General features: G+C 41.9%; 1 pseudogene; it reads right to left on the bottom strand.

Annotated features, from left to right (window-relative positions):
* Positions 1–15,314: 15,314 nt before the first annotated feature.
* LOC148114161 (uncharacterized) lies at positions 15,315–16,577 on the bottom strand (annotated as a pseudogene).
* Between the last annotated feature and the right edge of the window lie 693 nt (positions 16,578–17,270).

The raw sequence follows: 17,270 nt of genomic DNA, 5'->3' as shown, positions 1-17,270 counted from the left end.
TTGGAGGATCCTGATTAGACAAGAAGGCTCCTACTAACTTTTTCCTCTATGATAAATTCTGGAGAAGTCTAAATCAAAGCAGATTAGAGTAGCCATTCAAAGTCTGGCACAGCCCTAATAATGAACTTATGTAATGCAGATTCTGAGATAGTAAAGTACAATCTGGACCAATATTTCCCGAGACATATAAATGTCCAACTCTTGTGGTACTCTACTTGTATATTTGTACTAAGATTGGGACCATTAATTCTTCCTAGTTTAGGGAGAGAGAGCAATCAGACTCAACTGCTGAGGTTATTCTTACAAAGAACCAGAGACATTAAAAAAAAAAAGTTTAGAGAGGAAATTCCCACTGCTGCCAGCACACACAAATATTTCAAATATGTACGATAGCATCTAATGAAAGAGATGAAGAAGCTCTTAAATAATATGAGTCAAAGTTTTGCTGTTAAATTTCTTATGTCTATTCATGGAGTTAAAAGAGTAATAAAAGCATTACCTCTATCAGGAAGAGAGAAAACACTTTCTGCGGTCATCTTTTGGCTTTCTTTTAGCAAGCCAAATAGAATGAATATTTTAACATTTATCTATCTCTTGTTATATGTGAATATTTCATGTGAATTTTATTTATTTGGAAACCTTGTGCAAAAGAAGAAAACACCATTAACTCTTCAGTATACAAATGTTCTTAAATTCTTGTATGAAATACTGTATAAGGAACAAAGAAAACATGCTACTTCTCTCTTCAGCTCTGAAATATAGCCAGTGAAATTACTGATATAACTTTGAATGGAAAACATTAACAGTATTTAGGAAAGAAAATAAGGATGCATTTGCAATGGTCTGGCTGCTATTTCTGGATCCATTTGCCTTATACAGAGATATACTGTGGGTTTCTTGTCCATGGCTAATTCATCTGATATTTCCTTTTTCAGCTTTTCTAATTTGTATTGGGATAATAGATTGGTAGATCAGCAAAAAAAAGAAGAAGAAGAAGAAGAAGAAGAAAAAGAAGAAAGAAGGAAGGAAGGAAGGAAGGAAGGAAGGAAGGAAGGAAGGAAGGAAGGAAGGAAGGAAAGAAAGAAAGAAAGAAAGAAAGAAAGAAAGAAAGAAAGAAGCAGTTATGACAAAGGCACCTGTGATTCATTTCTATTGTGCTAGATGAATGTAACTGCACAATTGTAGATAATAATATGCATGAAACCTGTGCTAATGTGGGTTAAATTTGAATAACAATAGACCTTCCAAATGCAATAATATCACAATTAATTGTTAAAGGTTAATAAACCTACCAGAATATCTAGCTGCCATAGTGGAGTGATTAAACTTATGCTATGCTTTGTGCAAAATGCAATTATTTTAGGAGCCAATTAATGTATTGGATCTTACCTGCACCTACTATGTCAGGAGGTTAGAATTAATGGTTAGTATATACTATACACTTAGGCAAATCTACTTTTTAATCTATTAAGTAGTTTTATTAAATTACAAGAGTGAAAACAATTAGTAGAATGCCTTCTTTACTTATATTAAACTTATTTGCAATGATTGCATCTTCTTTCTATCTGAGCAGTCTCAGCAGTATAAACAAGTCCATTACAGGTATCGATACAGGTATCTTATTGGAGAATGTTTAAAGAAGCAAAAAATACAACAGGTGTTACGTTCGCACCAGCAACACATAGAGGCAGAAGTGCTCCTGATTGGTTGTACCACCGGCAAACATACGGCGGGAAATAACTGGGTTCCTATTGGTCTACTGTTTGACAGCTCGGCTATATAAGAGCTGTCAAAGGAACAGAAGCCAGCTTGCTTGCATGTTGTTAGCTCAGAGCAAGTCCACCATTAGCCTGAATTGTTAGCAATAAGTGCTTGTTACCCTGTTAAAGCCATCTTGCCTTCGTCCTTGCCTGTCAGTTCTATAAATAGAACAATTGGCAATGAGGATGGGATACAGCAGGAGGCAACAGGGTTAACAAAGTCTATAAAAAGAGCAGTCACTAAAGAGCTGATCTGAGGCAACGAGACATCACGCCTTAGAGATTAGAGCTTCCCCAGCATGAAGATGGCAACTCTCTTTACTTTCGCACCATTTAACCAGATGGTAGAAAGTTGGGATTCTTTTTTAGATCGCGTTGATTGTTTTATGGTGGCCAATGATTACAAAGGGCTACCTGGGGACCGTAAACAAGCTGTTTTCCTCAGTATATGTGGCCATGATATGTTTGAGACAACTATGGCTCTTTTAGCATCTCAGAAGTTCCAAGACGTGTCTTGGGAAACTCTGTTGTCAAAGCTGAGGGGTCATTATACCCCCTTACCCTTGAGAATAGCCAGGCACCATGCTTTTAGACATCGTTATCAGGCAGAGGGCGAAATGATCAATCAATACATGGGAGCCTTAAGAACTGCTGCCTTGTATTGTGAATTTAGGGACCAACTTGATGAAATCCTATTGGATCAGTTAGTGTTTGGGGTCAGAGATCGCCATTTACAATGCCGTCTCTTAGCAAGGACAGATGTGACCCTACAATCAGCTCTGGAAGATGCCACAACATCGGAATTGTTATAAGATCGGCCTCAGAAATCCAGAAATCTATTAGTCCAGCTTCAGCAAGGACAGCTTCAACCGTCCATCTGGAAGTGGTTGAAGAAGGGACAGACTCTGACGAAGAAGAGGAAGAAGTTATTTGCCTGAAGGTGACGTCAAAGAAGAGTGGGGAAGGATTAGGAAAGAAAATACAATTCCCCTGTGGAGGCTCTGGAGGGAACCATCACTGATTTGAGTGTAAATTTAAGGAGGTAACTTGCAGGCATTGAGGGGAAAAAAGGACATTTGGCAAGGGTTTGTCGTGCCCCTCAGTCAGCCAGGGCTTCCCCTCCACATCCTCCATGGGAAGTAATAAATATCAGCTGGGCACTAATGACGACTCCACAATGAGTGGATAACACCTGAGGTAACTTCTTTATTTAACACAGAACAGGAGACTCGGAACACAGTCTCCTCAGAACCGAACAGAGAGAAAAGCCTGCTGACAGCTCTTATATACTAGCTGTCAGCCCAGCGAACCAATCACAATGTAATAGCCCATTCATGGATTCCAACAGGGGCACAACCCAGGGAACCTGCTCAGTACACAACACCCCTTTATCCCTGGAAAGCGCATGCATAATTTTGAAGGTGAGTCGGCCTTCGCCGGAGTCGGCCCGAATGTCGGGGGCCTTCTAGGTCTGCAATTTTGTCTGCACTCTTCGCGGCTACGGGGACAGTGGCTACCAGGTTTGGACGGCCTTCCATGGCCTCAGGTAAGGACCGTGCTTGTTCGTCTGTTTGGGCAGTTGTAGCATCTGCTTGCGACTTTCCGGACTTTTGCGGGTTGCGTATTGACCTTCGTTGATCAGCTGTTGTGACCAGACCTGTGTGTGTGTATGGGGCCTAGCCATCGAGTGATGTTCGGGGGCATCAGGTGGTGTGTCGTATGGGTTAGCTTTAGTTACTTCCCCTTCTCCCCCGACCCTGCTCATCCTAGTGGTCCACCTCCTTCGTATTTGGTCTTGGTGCCGTCTCCAGACCTTTCCGCATCCCATGTCTATCTTGTAAGAGCAGGGGCCTGTAACAGCTACAATAACTCCCAGCACCCATAGTGGTTGGCCCGCATAATTACGGGCATATACTAAGTCCCCCTGCTGAAAACTGCGGTGGGTACTGGATGAGTCTAGAGGTTTACTAGGGGTATAGGAGGGATGTAATCTGTCAAGCACAGTTCGCAGCCAGCGGCCCATAAGGAGCTCTGCCAGACTGCGGTTAGTCAGGGGGCAGGGGGTAGAATGTTGGATAAGTAAATATTCTGCAACCCGGATGGCCCAATTTCCTGTGCCCATGCGGCCCAATGCGTCCTTAGTAGATCTCACTGCCCTATCAGCCAAACCATTACTAGCAGGGTGGTAAGGTGAAATAAGGCAGTGTCGGATGCCCAAGCCTGCCAAGAATATCTCAAAAGCGGATGCCATTAATTGAGGCCCATTATCGGATACAATTTCATCGGGCAGACCATGCATAGCAAACAGTGCATGCAGGACCCATGTTACCGCGTCTGCCGAGGTTGAATGCATAGGAATTACTTCGACCCATTTGGAGAATGCATCAACAAGGATCAAGAACATCTGGTCTTGTAACGGTCCTGCAAAATCAATATGCACACGGGACCAAGGCCCCCTTGGGTCCTCCCACACCCTAGGTGTTCCTTTAGGTGGCATTGGCCAGGATTCTTGGCACTGAGGGCAAGTGGACACCCAGCTATTTATACATTCATCTAACTTAGGCCACCACAGGTAAGCGCGTGCAAGGGCTTTCATCCGCACTATGCCCGGATGGCCCGCATGCAGGGTTGCCAGGATAGTATTCCTCAAGGAAGCGGGGATCACCACCTGATGTCCCCACAGTAAACACCCCTCCCGAACAGCCAATTCAGTTTTACGGATGGTAAATGGTTTCCACTCGGGGCCCACTTCCTTTGTAGGTCACCCCCGTAAGACCCAATTCCGAACAGTAGCAATTTCGTGGTCCCGACTAGAGGCCAGAGCAACGTCGGCAGCAGTTGTCAGTAATGGGGATTCATCAATTAGGAGTACTGCCAACGCGGGTGCTGGGTCACATAGAAAAGTTTTAAGAGGGCAGCGGCTCAATGCATCTGCATGGGCCAAATGTTTGCCCAGTACGTAGGTCAGTGTGTAATTATAAGCAGAGAGAAAAACTGACCATCGGGTGAGTCGGGGGGGCAACATGGGAGGTGTCTGGCGGTCCCCAGACAAAATACCCAGCAGAGGTTTATGATCAGTTACTAGGGAAAAATGCCACCCATATAAGTAATCATGAAACCTCTTAACCCCTGCGACCAAAGCCAAAGCCAAAGCCTCCTTATCAAGTTGCGAGTAGTTCCTCTCCACTGGGGCCAGAGTGCGGGAGTAGAACGCTATGGGAGCCTCCCGGCCATTTGGCACCGACCCCATAGGGGGAGGCGTCGCAAGCAAGCACTAAAGGAAAGGTCTCAGAATATTGGATAAGTACAGAGTTCGAGATAAGTAAACATTTGACAGCGGCAAAAGCAGAGGATGCCTGGGCATCCCAGGTCCATGTGACCCCACGATCGAGCAGCCGGTGGAGAGGCTCCGTGACGGACGCCTTATGAGGCAAGGAAACGGCGTAGAAGTTAAGTAAGCCGAGAAATGCTTGCAGTTCCGCCTTGGAGGTTGGTGGAGGCGCTTCTAGGATCGCCCGTGTCTTCGCGGGAGTAGGGTGGATGCCTTGGCTGTTGATCAAGAATCACAGGAATTCCACCTCTGGGACAGCCACCAGACACTTCTCCTTTTTTACAGTGAGGCTGGCATGTTGAAAGGCAGTTAGAACGCGGCATAGTCGTGACAGTAGTTGCTGGACGTTAGCGGCGGAGACAAGGACGTCATCGAAGGGGCGACCCCGGGGATGCCATGGAGTAACCGCTCCATTAAACTTTGAAAAATCCTGGGGCCACGGAGACCCCGAATTGCAGGAGGCGGCAGCGGAAAGCCCCGTGATGCGTAACGATGGTCTGCGCGTCTGCTGTCATGTCGTCCACAGGCAGCTGTTGGTAGGCCTGGGATAAGTCAAGTTTCGCAAAAACAGACCCCCGCCCCAGAGAGTGCGGGGGTCAGTGCAGATTCGAATCCCTCCATTTGCCTTGATGGCGATTACTGTGGGGGTCTCCCAACGGGCGTAATCAACAGGTTCCAAGATACCCTGTTGAATGAGCTTGTCTAGCTCAGCGTCCACCCGGGACCGCAAAGCAAATGGTACCCTGCGCGGTTTGAGGCGTCTTGGCGGTATGGCAGGGTCGAGACTAAATGACACCAGTGTCCCAGTGTACTCCTAATGTGTCTATGAACACTGAGGGAAATTCTTTTGCCAAAGCATCCAGTTCAGAGGAGTGGATAGCATTGATGCCGTGGATTGTAAGGCCAAGAGCAGCAAACCAGTTTAAACTGAGGAGGCTCGGAAGATGGCCATCCACAATCACAAGCGACAGCCGGCCATTGAATTCACGGAACTTTACTTTAAAGGTGCCAGTTCCCACTACTGGAATGAGAGCGCCCTGATAATCCTTTAAAAGGAGAGAGCATGGCTCCAATTGTCATTTAGAAAGCTTAGGCACGAGCCGTTTGATAGTGCTCCAGGAGGCAATGGAGGTGGCAGAGCCCGTGTCCACTTCCATTTGACACGGGCGGCCCTCAATATGAACAGTCAAGGTAATCTTCTGATTTCCCGCGTTTCTAGGTGGCATTAGTTTGTTGACATCTGAGAACCCCTTCTGTGGCCGCGCATACGGGCCGGGCCTCCTTTGGGAATATCCCTCAGTAGGGAATTTGGAGCTCATCTGCGGCTGCGCTGACCGGCACACTCTGGCAATGTGTCCTCAGCGTCCGCAGTGTCTGCATATGGCTTCTTTAAATCTACAAGACGCCCACATGTGGTCACCCCCGCAACTGCGACATTCCAGGTGCCTGCCAGGCAATTTCCTAGAGTCAGGGATCTTATTTTTAGTCTCTCTAATGCGGCAAACTTCAAGCTCATCCTCTGAGTCAGAATAATTCTCGGCTGTGATTTCGTTAGCGCAGCTTATTCCCTTCTCCGTCTTAGGCGGGCTCTGACCTCGGGGAAGTTCAGCAATAGACAAAGCGGCTAATTCTGCAGCACATGCCTCGTCCAGCGCCACCTGGAACATTAATTCATGGTTGGCAATTAAGCGCTGTTTTAAGTTCTGATCTCGCACCCCACTAACGAGGCGGTCAAGCAAGTAATCGTCCAGATTTACAAATTCACAGTGGCGGGCAGCCCTACGTAACGCCGCGACATATTGATTAATGGACTCCCCTGGAGCTTGGTTGCGGTGATAAAAATGTTGGCGCTGTGCTATTCTGGATGGAGCTGGCGCGTAGTGCCGCTTAAGCTTGCCCATGAATTCCTCCCAAGTCCCGGAATGTATGGATTGAGGGGCCACGAGAGTCATGGCTATGTCAAATATTTCTGTGCCACAAAAACTTAGGAAATAAGCCCTCTTCCTTTCAGGTGACAAATTAGTGTAATCGTTGGCGATCAGGAAACATTCAAATCATGCTACATAGGCGTCCCACGTTTCCTTTCCCTGATTGAATGGAGGGAAATTGTGCGATGCCACCATGCTGTCTAATTTCACTGTTACCTTACTCAGTTCATATACAGCCGTTTATTCTGTCAGGTTCGGCAATCCCATCCTCGTCGCCAGTAATAAATATCAGCTGGGCACTAATGACGACTCCACAACGAGTGGATAACACCTGAGGTAACTTCTTTATTTAACACAGAACAGGAGACTCGGAACACAGTCTCCTCAGAACCGAACAGAGAGAAAAGCCTGCTGACAGCTCTTATATACTAGCTGTCAGCCCAGCGAACCAATCACAATGTAATAGCCCATTCATGCATTCCAACAAGGGGCACAATCCAGGGAACCTGCTCAATACACAACAGGAAGAATTTCCCCACAGACAAACTAACAGGTCAGACAGACAGACCAACAGGCGGGGTGAAGAATGCTTCACTATATTTTGGGAGCCTTGTCTCCCTGAAACAGTTATTTATCATGCCAGCACGGATATGAGGAAAAAACTTTACCTCACTCTAATCATTAATGGGAACCCATGTAGGATGGAAGGCAACATGGGCTCATCCCTAACATTAATTTCTTAGAGCACCCTTAAAAGACTAATGCCAAGGATGTCCAAGTGATGCCTTACTCTTGTTATGTCTGACTATGTGATTACCAGGGTAATCACATTCCGGTTACTGGCTCTGGAAAATTTAAAATTGCTTACAAGAATTTTCAAGGTTTCTTAAAATTAATTGTTGTAGAAGGAACCTTACCCAGTCTACTTGGCTTAGACTGGTTTGATTCCTTGGGACTGAGTGTTGCTGGAATACATACTGTCAGCCTTGAAAGGTTTCAAGACCTGAAGGCTGAATTTGCTGATGTATTTAGCGATGAGCTTGGACACTATAGAGGAACACCCGTGTCCTTTAATTTGGAACCACAAGTGGTGCTCATTCGCCTCAAAGCTAGAAGAGTGGCCTTTGTGCTCTGCCCCAAGGTAGATTTAGAGATTGACAAGTTGCTGGCACCCGGCGTTTTAGAACCTGTGGACCATGCAAGATGGGAGACACCCATTGTCATTCATCAAGCCTGATGGCTCGGTTCATTTATGAGGTGATTATAAGTGCACACTGAACCGCACCATGCAGGCTAACCCCTATCCAGTGCTGTTGTGCACCATTTACTCCACTCATTGGGCCATGGCACAATTTTTGCCGAATTAGATCTGGCGCAAGCCTATCAGCAGCTTCCTGTCAATGAGGCAATGGCTGAGGCTCAAACTATTGTCACCCACCATGGAGCCTTTAAGTGCCATTGTTTGCAGTTTGGGATCTGTGTTGCTCCCTTCCGGTGGCTGTGCTGGACCCTGCTCCTGCATCTACCATTTTTTTAATCGATGACCAGCAGCTGCCAATCATCTCCACTGATATTGCGTGTTTCTCATCTAAAGACCATGTTTTAACCCAAGTCATGGACTGGGTGAAATGGGGTTGGCCTCTACAGCAGAAGGGCACCGAATATCAAGCCTATGTGACAATACAACACAATTGTTGGCGCTGAGGGGCTGTTTGCTATGGGGCTCAAGGGTAGTAGTTCCCCTTAAGCTGCAGGAAACCGTTTTAAAAGTGTTGCATGAAGGGCATCCGGGCATAGTGAGAATGAAGGGACTAGCCCGAAGTTATGTGTGGTGGCCAGGGTAGGACCAGGACATTATGAAATGGGTATCCCATTGCCCCAGATGCAAACAGGCACAAGCAGCACCACCAAGGGCCCCATTAGAGAATGGGAAAACCCCAGGGCACCCTGGTCTAGACTCCATATTGACTTTGCCGGCCCATACGAGGAACAGACCTTCCTAGTTGTAGTGGATGCCTATTCGAAGTGGGTCGAGGTCATGATTATGCCCTCTACCATATCTTAGGCGGTGGTGAAAGCCCTACAAAGACTATTCGTCACCTATGGCTTACCTGACACCATTATTTTGGATAACAGCCCACAACTAACTGCAGGACAATTCGAAACCTTTTTGGCGAGGCATGCAATTAGGCATGCTTTGGTGGCGCCTTGTCACCCTGCCAGCAACAGCCTTACAGAATGGGCCGTTCGTTCGGGTAAGGATGCCCTTAGCAAACTGGACCCAGGAGACTGGCACAATAAAATCACCACCTATCTCTTAGCCCAACACACTACGCCTTGCCCAACAACTTTGCATAGCCCAGCCAAACTATTAATGGGCCAGTACCTGAGAATAGATCTCAACTGCATGCACCCCAGTTATTCCAAAGAAAAACCTGTAGATTCCTCTGGTGGGGCCAGGACATTCCAGACAGGGGACTGGGTGTATGCGAAAAACTTTTGGGGAGACACCAGATGGGTGCCCGGCCAGGTGGTGGAGGTAACAGGCCCCTACTCATATAGGATTGAACTAAGGGATGGTCGCACTTGGAAGCGGCATGTTGACCAGCTTAGAAGCTGCCAGTTTCCCACACTAGAGTCACAGTTAAGTGAGGCCTGCCTCGAGTCTCCAAAGGCAACTAAAAATCAGACATATGATGATACCACAGACAACCAGTACCCAAGAGTCCAACCCAAAGCCGACATAACAGAGGACCTACCAGTTCTTTTCTCCACCGTCCTTGCCATCTGTACGTCCACCGGAGCCTGTGGCCTTGTCTCCTGCAGTTCCAGAAACCCTGGCAAATGATCCAGCAGCTTCAACAGAACTGTGTAGATCAGGGAGGAGCTGCAATGTCCAACATACCTATCTGATTACACCTGCACCATCCAGGAGGGAAGGAGTGTTATGTTCGCCCCAGCAACATGTGGAGGGGGATGTGCTCCTGATTGGCTGCACCACCGGCAAACATACGGCGGGAAATAACTATGTTCCTATTGGTCTGCTGTTTGACAGCTTGGCTATATAAGAGCTGTCAAAGGAACAGAAGCCAGCTTGCTTGCATGTTGTTAGCTTAGAGCGAGTCCACCATTAGCCTGAATTGTTAGCAATAAGTGCTTGTTACCCTGTTAAAGCTGCCTTGCTTCTGTCCTTGCCTGTCAGTTCTATAAACAGAACAACAGGGATATCAGAAAGAGAAAAGAACAATGAAATTAAAACATTTTAATATTTTAGCATATATTTTAAATGAAATAATTGATGATTTCCAAAAGAAATACATTTAGTTCCAAAACTGACACAGACATGCAGGCAGCATATTATTTAATTAATTTTAATTTTTATTAAATTTTTATTAAATTTAATTAATTAAATTAAATTAAATTGAACTAAATGCTCCCTATAGATAGAAAATGTCTAGAAATACCTAGCTAGTTCTGTGAAAAAGCATTTGCTCCTTTTGTATATTCTGAATATTTGCATATCATAGAAAATGTCTAGAAATACTTAGCTAGTTCTGTGAAAAAGCATTTGCTCCTTCTGTATATTCTGAATATTTGCATATCTTTGTCACTGGATGCTGTCAGAGTTCCATGTGGATCCTACTTGGTAAAGGGGGGTGGGGTGGGGTTGGATGAAAAATCACATAATATATAAAGTACTGGTGTGAAAAAGTAATCAGCCCCTTACATTCAATCATTAGTTCCACCACATTTAGCTGTAAAACTGCAGCAATATGCTTCTTATAATAGTGATCAGTCTTTCACATCACTGTGTAACAATTCATCCATGTAAAGCTCTTATACTCAGCAACACCTGATGGCTTTCTCCATGAACTATTCATTTCAGTCCTGCTAGAACATTTTTCTATGGTTTTCTGGTCTGAACTTTGACTTAAACTATTCCAAGACTTTTCATTTCTTTCTCATTGCCCATGTACTTTAGACTAGTTTGTATTCTTGGGTTCATGATGTTGCTGCATGACCTACATCTGCTTAAGCTTAAATTGATGGACAGATCTGATAATCAGCTGTAGAATTCTTCAATCAAAATAAAAAAAAAAGTTTATCTCATGATATAAGTTACCCAGGTGCTGAGATAATAGCCATTCCCAAACCATGACAATACCATCTCTTTATGTGATAGATGGTATGAGGGTTTTAATGAAGAATGATTGATTCCATTTAGGAAAAAATATCACTCATTAGTTTGAAATATTCAACTTTTAACTTGTTGTCCATATAATGTTCCTTCAAAACTCTGTGATCCAGTTGCTTAATAAAGAAAACATTGATGTTTTCCTTATTAAGAGCTTCTCTTTTGATATTAAACTGTAAATCCTGTTTTTATCCAGAACTTTTGGGTTTGTGTTGATGAATTGAGCCAAGACAAGGTAATCCTGCAATTCCCTGGATGTTTTTTAATTTTTTTAAAGGTGGTTTTGGATGATTTTGTTTTGTGTTTTTGCAGTGATTTTGGCAGGATTATTCTTGGAAAGCTCACTGGCTCCAACACTTCTCCAAATTTCAGATTTTCTGACTGACTCAGGGAGATCCAGAACTTTCAAAGTGGTTTTATAATTTTTTTCTTCATCTGACAGTCATCAATAACTTTATTAAAAAGGTGATTGGGAATTTAGTTTTAATCGGACATGAATATTTCAAAAATCCAGACAAAACCACAGTTAAAATTTCATTTTTTTCATCACAAGCATAAAATCCAGAAGTGATATCCAAGTGAAAAATGTACTTAAATATATTCTCCTTTTTTCTTTTTTAGACATCCTTTTGAAAACTCAAAAAATTTATTTAAACTATTACAACATTTTCTTTAACTTTCTCCTAACATAGATACTCTCAAATACATTTTCAATAACATTTTGCATACTTTAAGAGTTACTTAAGCATTATATAAATAAAAGAATTACATTTTCAAATTTTGGATTGAGAATTTCTTTCAATTACAAATATCCAATAGATAGAAATCCATCCAGTTAAGTCATCAAGTTTAAGTCACTCCTTCCAGCTTGTCTTCATGGTGTAAAATCTTTTTCTTCTCTGGAAAGTTTATCACGTAGTTATAAGCCTATCTTTTTCTCAAGGATTTCTCAATCTTGTTAATATTTTTAAAGAAAAAGTCCCAAACTTGTACTTTTAAAAGTTGCAGGATTTTTTTGAAGCTCTTCTTTCAGTTGTGTTGAGAGATTTATGTTTAAACCATCATAGTAAAAGTTGGTGCCAGGTTTGGTTTATATTCCAAAATTGCAGTTGACTCCTCTGCATTTTCAGCTATTTGTGAAGTTGCATAAGTAGTTTGGTAACTTTCTACACGTTTGCATCTCTGAAGTAGTTTGAGAGAGTTTTTTTTTTTTAATCATCCTTGGAGCACAGCTGGTCAACAAACTGGTGGATTTTATTTACACAATTAGAGAATCTCTAATAATTTGATCCTTCATCAAGGCTCCCTCTTTGATCAAAGAATAGCATTTTTTGTAAGTCACTTAGAAATGGCTAGCCATTCAGGAATCATAAAAATCAGAAAGTTTTAGTCACAAAGCAGACCAAGCTACAAGTTACTACAGTAACAAACTAAAACCACAGCTTTCAGTTTTTATGTTCTCCATCAGCTTTTTTTTTCTCCACTCTTCTTTATTTTGGCTTGCCTTAGCAGCCTTCCTTGATGTTTAACACTAAAAAAAATTCCCCAAATGGCACATGTCTTCAAAAAGGCAGAGCAGGCTGTGTCTAAAGAGACCCTTTTTAAATTTAACTTAGTAAGATTAATAGTTCTTAAAAGAGATTAAGAAATAAAAGGCACAACTTAACTGTCCATTTGAAAGGTAAATTTAAAACAGCTACTTCTTCAACAATGAACTGATTGCAGCCCCACTCCCTAGCTTTTAGCATGCAGCAGCTTTGAAGTGCAGCTCCTGAAGTTGCTTGCAGACTTCAGCTGTATCGGAGGTTCTTGAGTGGTAATTTTAGACTCTCCTTGATCTGGGTGGGTCATAAAAACTGAAGGAATGCCAATCCCTTCAGTTAGTAGTTGAAGAGCTACAACCCAGGAAAAAATCCTTCAGGGATCCCTCCTTGAGTGTGAATTTAGTCGGCCATCCACCAGAAGTTTTGTATATGTAATGTTCTTAATGAGAGAGGAAGTCATAATTTTTTATGGTTTTCCAAAGTCTGTCTACTTTACCAAGGTCTGCTCTAAATTGTAGGCAGAATTTCAATGCATAAAAAGCAAATAAAAGCTTTACAGATCTGTTCTGAATGAATTTCTGTTAATTTAATCCTTGGCTGTTTGATGTGCAAACACTAAGCAGAGTTTATATTTGTCAAGAAGGATAATCAGTACAGGCATTCCCGTCATATCTGCTTTTTGATAATTGCTTTGCATTTGCTCACTAATGTCCAACTTTCACCTCTGACTTGCAATGTATATTGAATTTTCTATTTTATTGAAAGGAAGATCTGATGGCAATTAGCAATACTGGCAAGAAAAATGCTTTCAGCTTTTAAATTCCCTAATAAGATATTAAACAATAGATTTCTCTATTTTTGGGGGGAGAAAATAAGATAGCAACTATAGAGAATATTTTCAGTGCATTCATTTTTCTTATAGTAGTTATACATACACATATGTGTTAAGGAATTCACAGAGTAACCCTTGAGTAGCAAGGGTGTGCACATGAAAGCGAATGAGAGTAGTTACGAATAAACACAGCCAACACACAGATACATACCTTACATCTTTAAACCATAGTTCTCACAACACGCTTTGTGCTTAACTGCACCCTGAGCCTTTGTGAAATGATCTGCAATATTGTGTTCAGTCATGCAGTACTCCAACTGAATCAATTTACTTTGTATACACTGTCTAACATTTAAATAGCGCAAATCAGTATGCTTAGACCATGTTCTTACAGCTATATTAGTAGCCATGTTGATTGCAGATTGATTGTCCTCGTAAACTACAAACGGATCATTCACATTTACTCCCATATCCATTAACAATTGTTTATAACATATTAATTCAGTGCATATCAAGGATAAACATGAAAACTCGGCTTTCATAGTTGACAAACTAATATGCTTTTGCCTAATAGATTTCCATCCTATCAAAGCATTACCCAACATTACCACCATACCAGATGTTGATTTACGAGTAGGTAGATCAGTTGCAAAACTTGCATCAGCATATGCTGTTAAAACTAGATCACTACTAGGCTCCAAATATAATGAATAATAAATTGTTTGCTTCAGATACCTAAGTATTCGCTTAGCAGCTTGCCAGTGCCTTTCAGTAGGTTCAGCATTATACCTAGCCAGTTGGTTCACACTATAAGATATATCTGGCCTAGACCAATTACTCAAATATGATAGACTGCCTATTAAGGATTGATATATTTCCTTATCGAATACAGGACTTTGAATATTACTATGTTTAAAATCTTGATTCATTGGTGTTTTAGAAGGCTTACAGAGTTCCATGTTGTAACGTTTCAGTAATTGGCTAACTTTCTTGGCTTGCGAAATTTTGTACCCTTTACTAGTTTTTAACTATGTCAAGACCCAGATAATGCTTAATTTCTCCCAAATTCCTAATTCTGAACTTCTTTTGCAACACAGAAACAATTTCGGTTCCTTCGTGTTCAGATTTAGTAATAAGTGCTATATCATCAGTGAATAACAATAATAGAGAAACTAAACCATCTTCTCTTTCTTGAACAAACATGGATCAGCTATACCAGCTACAAAACCCATAGCAATTAACTCATTAACAATGCATTTATTCCACTCATAACCTGATTGCTTTAAGCCATAAAGACTTTTCTTCAGTCTCCAGCAATCAGTCTTCCCATCAGTTTTCAAACCTAGTGGCTTCTTTGTTGTAAATGACCACACACACAAAGGGGTTGAGGAAATATGTGGTAACTTTATTGCCTTACATAGTGACATTATATAGTTTGTTACTTTCAAGTTACAGCATACTTGGCAGCATATCATTGGCTCACAGAATCTTCCAGGTAACTTAAATCATAGGTTAATCATTACTGTTGTGCTTAAGCACTTCTAATATTTAGCTATAATTAAAATCTAACACACATCCCACTTCCTCTCCTCCTGTTCCTCTTATTTACAGAGTTAGGGTCTTATCTTCTAATGTCATTTCCTGGTGCCTATGTGCAAGTAACCTTCCTTATCTGAGGTTTGCCATCCAAGATAGGAAAATTCCTGCACATATGCAGACTGCAGACTCCTACATGTCCTCTCTTTTTATTTAATTTTGAGGGAACAAAGATTTTTGTATATATCGCATTTGGTGAGGAGGTAGAGAGAGGGGAGCAGGACGAAACATAGCAATTAATGAGGGAATACACTGAATGAAACAACAGCAAGCAACTAACATGACAATAATAATCACAGCATAAAAAAACAACTGCTTAAGCCACGACCAATCAGGAAGCCAATTGGTCAACCAGTCAAAAGGAGAGGAAATAGCATGAACATTATTCTGAAAATATGATTGGAGTTTAGCAAGTTCATCTTCAATGGTTTTGTTCAAAGAGTGAAAATGAACAGCACATCCACGACGGCCAACAAGTTTACAAAAACCTCCTTGTCGTGCTAATAAATAGTCAATAGCAAAATGTTGCTGGAGCACATCCTGATTCAGGTCCTCAATTTCATGTTGGAGATCACGAACAATAGCCACAGTGGCATTAATTGATTTCTCCAGGTGACATGTTAAGTCCAGGATAGAATGTCTATTTTCTTGAGATATTATTCCAGGGTAAGCCCCTAAGGTGATCACCCCAGTAATAGCTCCAGCCACAGCACGGCCAAAGGTATTTAGAGAGGACAGTTGTGTATCAATGATAACTTCATCATTACATGTAGGACCTAATGGAGAACGTCGTTGTCGTGAAAAAGATGAAGAAACACCAATTTGTACAGGTAGGGAAAAGTAGCCAATAGCAGCACACTGATAGTTCTGAGGGTGTACGTTGGTTGCATATTTGTTAAAAAAGAACCACATATTAGGGTCCTTTAGTTGCCAGCCAGCACAAATGGATCCAGTATCAGTCATATCATATCAGTCATACCAGTTAAAAATAGGAAAATTATCAGGATACATTTCAGGCACAATATTAGGCCCATACAAAGAAGAATTAAAGGTTCCTCAATAATAGTCAGTACAATAACTACAATTCCCTACTTTCAATAAAATGCGTTGAGCCTTAGCATAATCATTCCAATTGTTAAGCCAAGTATGGTGAGCATAACAGCAAAAACATAAGCCTCTAGTATATTGATTAGTATGAAGATAACGCCAATGAACAGAATTAAGTTGCGTTGGTGGCTTAGAAAACAACCAAGAATAATGAATGGTTTGCAATTGGAAACAATAAAGGAAGATGAAGATATTAAATCAGGTATGAAAGCAACTTGACCAAAAGCCATAGGAGGCTCATAATACAGGGTGACATTAGTACCGTGAACCAAAAACATATATTGAGCATGACAAACCCAGAGATTAGGATTAAGTTGTATAGGCTGAATGTCATTTAAAGCAGTAATAGAACCAAAGGAAGACAAGAGAATACAAAAAAGAATTGTGACAGAATTAGCTGTAATAATAGCAAAAACAGCAGCAATTAGATTTTCAGGAGTTTGAGGTAGATCAGTTTGAACCAATTGCTGTTGAGCTTGGTACATTGTGGCCTTCACTTGCCTCCATGTGATTGGCGGGCAGGTCCTTGCCACTGAGGGTCAGGAGCAAGACAATACTTCACTAGCAATCTTGTCAGTGATTCTTATTGCATGAAAATGAACATTAACAGGAACATCTGAAAAAGATTCTACAAGAGTCAAATAATTCCAAGTAAATAAGGCAACAGATAATAAATGTTGAATTTTTCGCAAATGGTAAGGACCAGTCTCATGCTGCAGCTGTCTCTGCAAAAAGGACTTAAACGTTAATAATAGCAAAAATAGGAGTATTCCAGGGGCTGGTAGAGGGTTCAATATGACCAGCAGCTAATTGTTCCTGAACAAGTTGCTGTAAAGCAGATAATTTTTCCATTGAAAGAGGCCATTGCTCCACCCACATGGGGGCAGTAGAGAGCCACTTAAGGGGAAGAGCCATCATCCAAAATCAATTGAGCATTAAAAAAGAAAGTAAATCACGACCCCAAATATTAGTATGAA

The sequence above is a fragment of the Pantherophis guttatus genome, chromosome 4, assembly GCF_059756535.1.
Source record: "Pantherophis guttatus breed Tessera chromosome 4, ASM5975653v1, whole genome shotgun sequence".
Classification (NCBI taxonomy): Eukaryota; Metazoa; Chordata; class Lepidosauria; order Squamata; family Colubridae; genus Pantherophis; species Pantherophis guttatus.
This window is presented reverse-complemented; position numbering and strand designations above follow the sequence as displayed.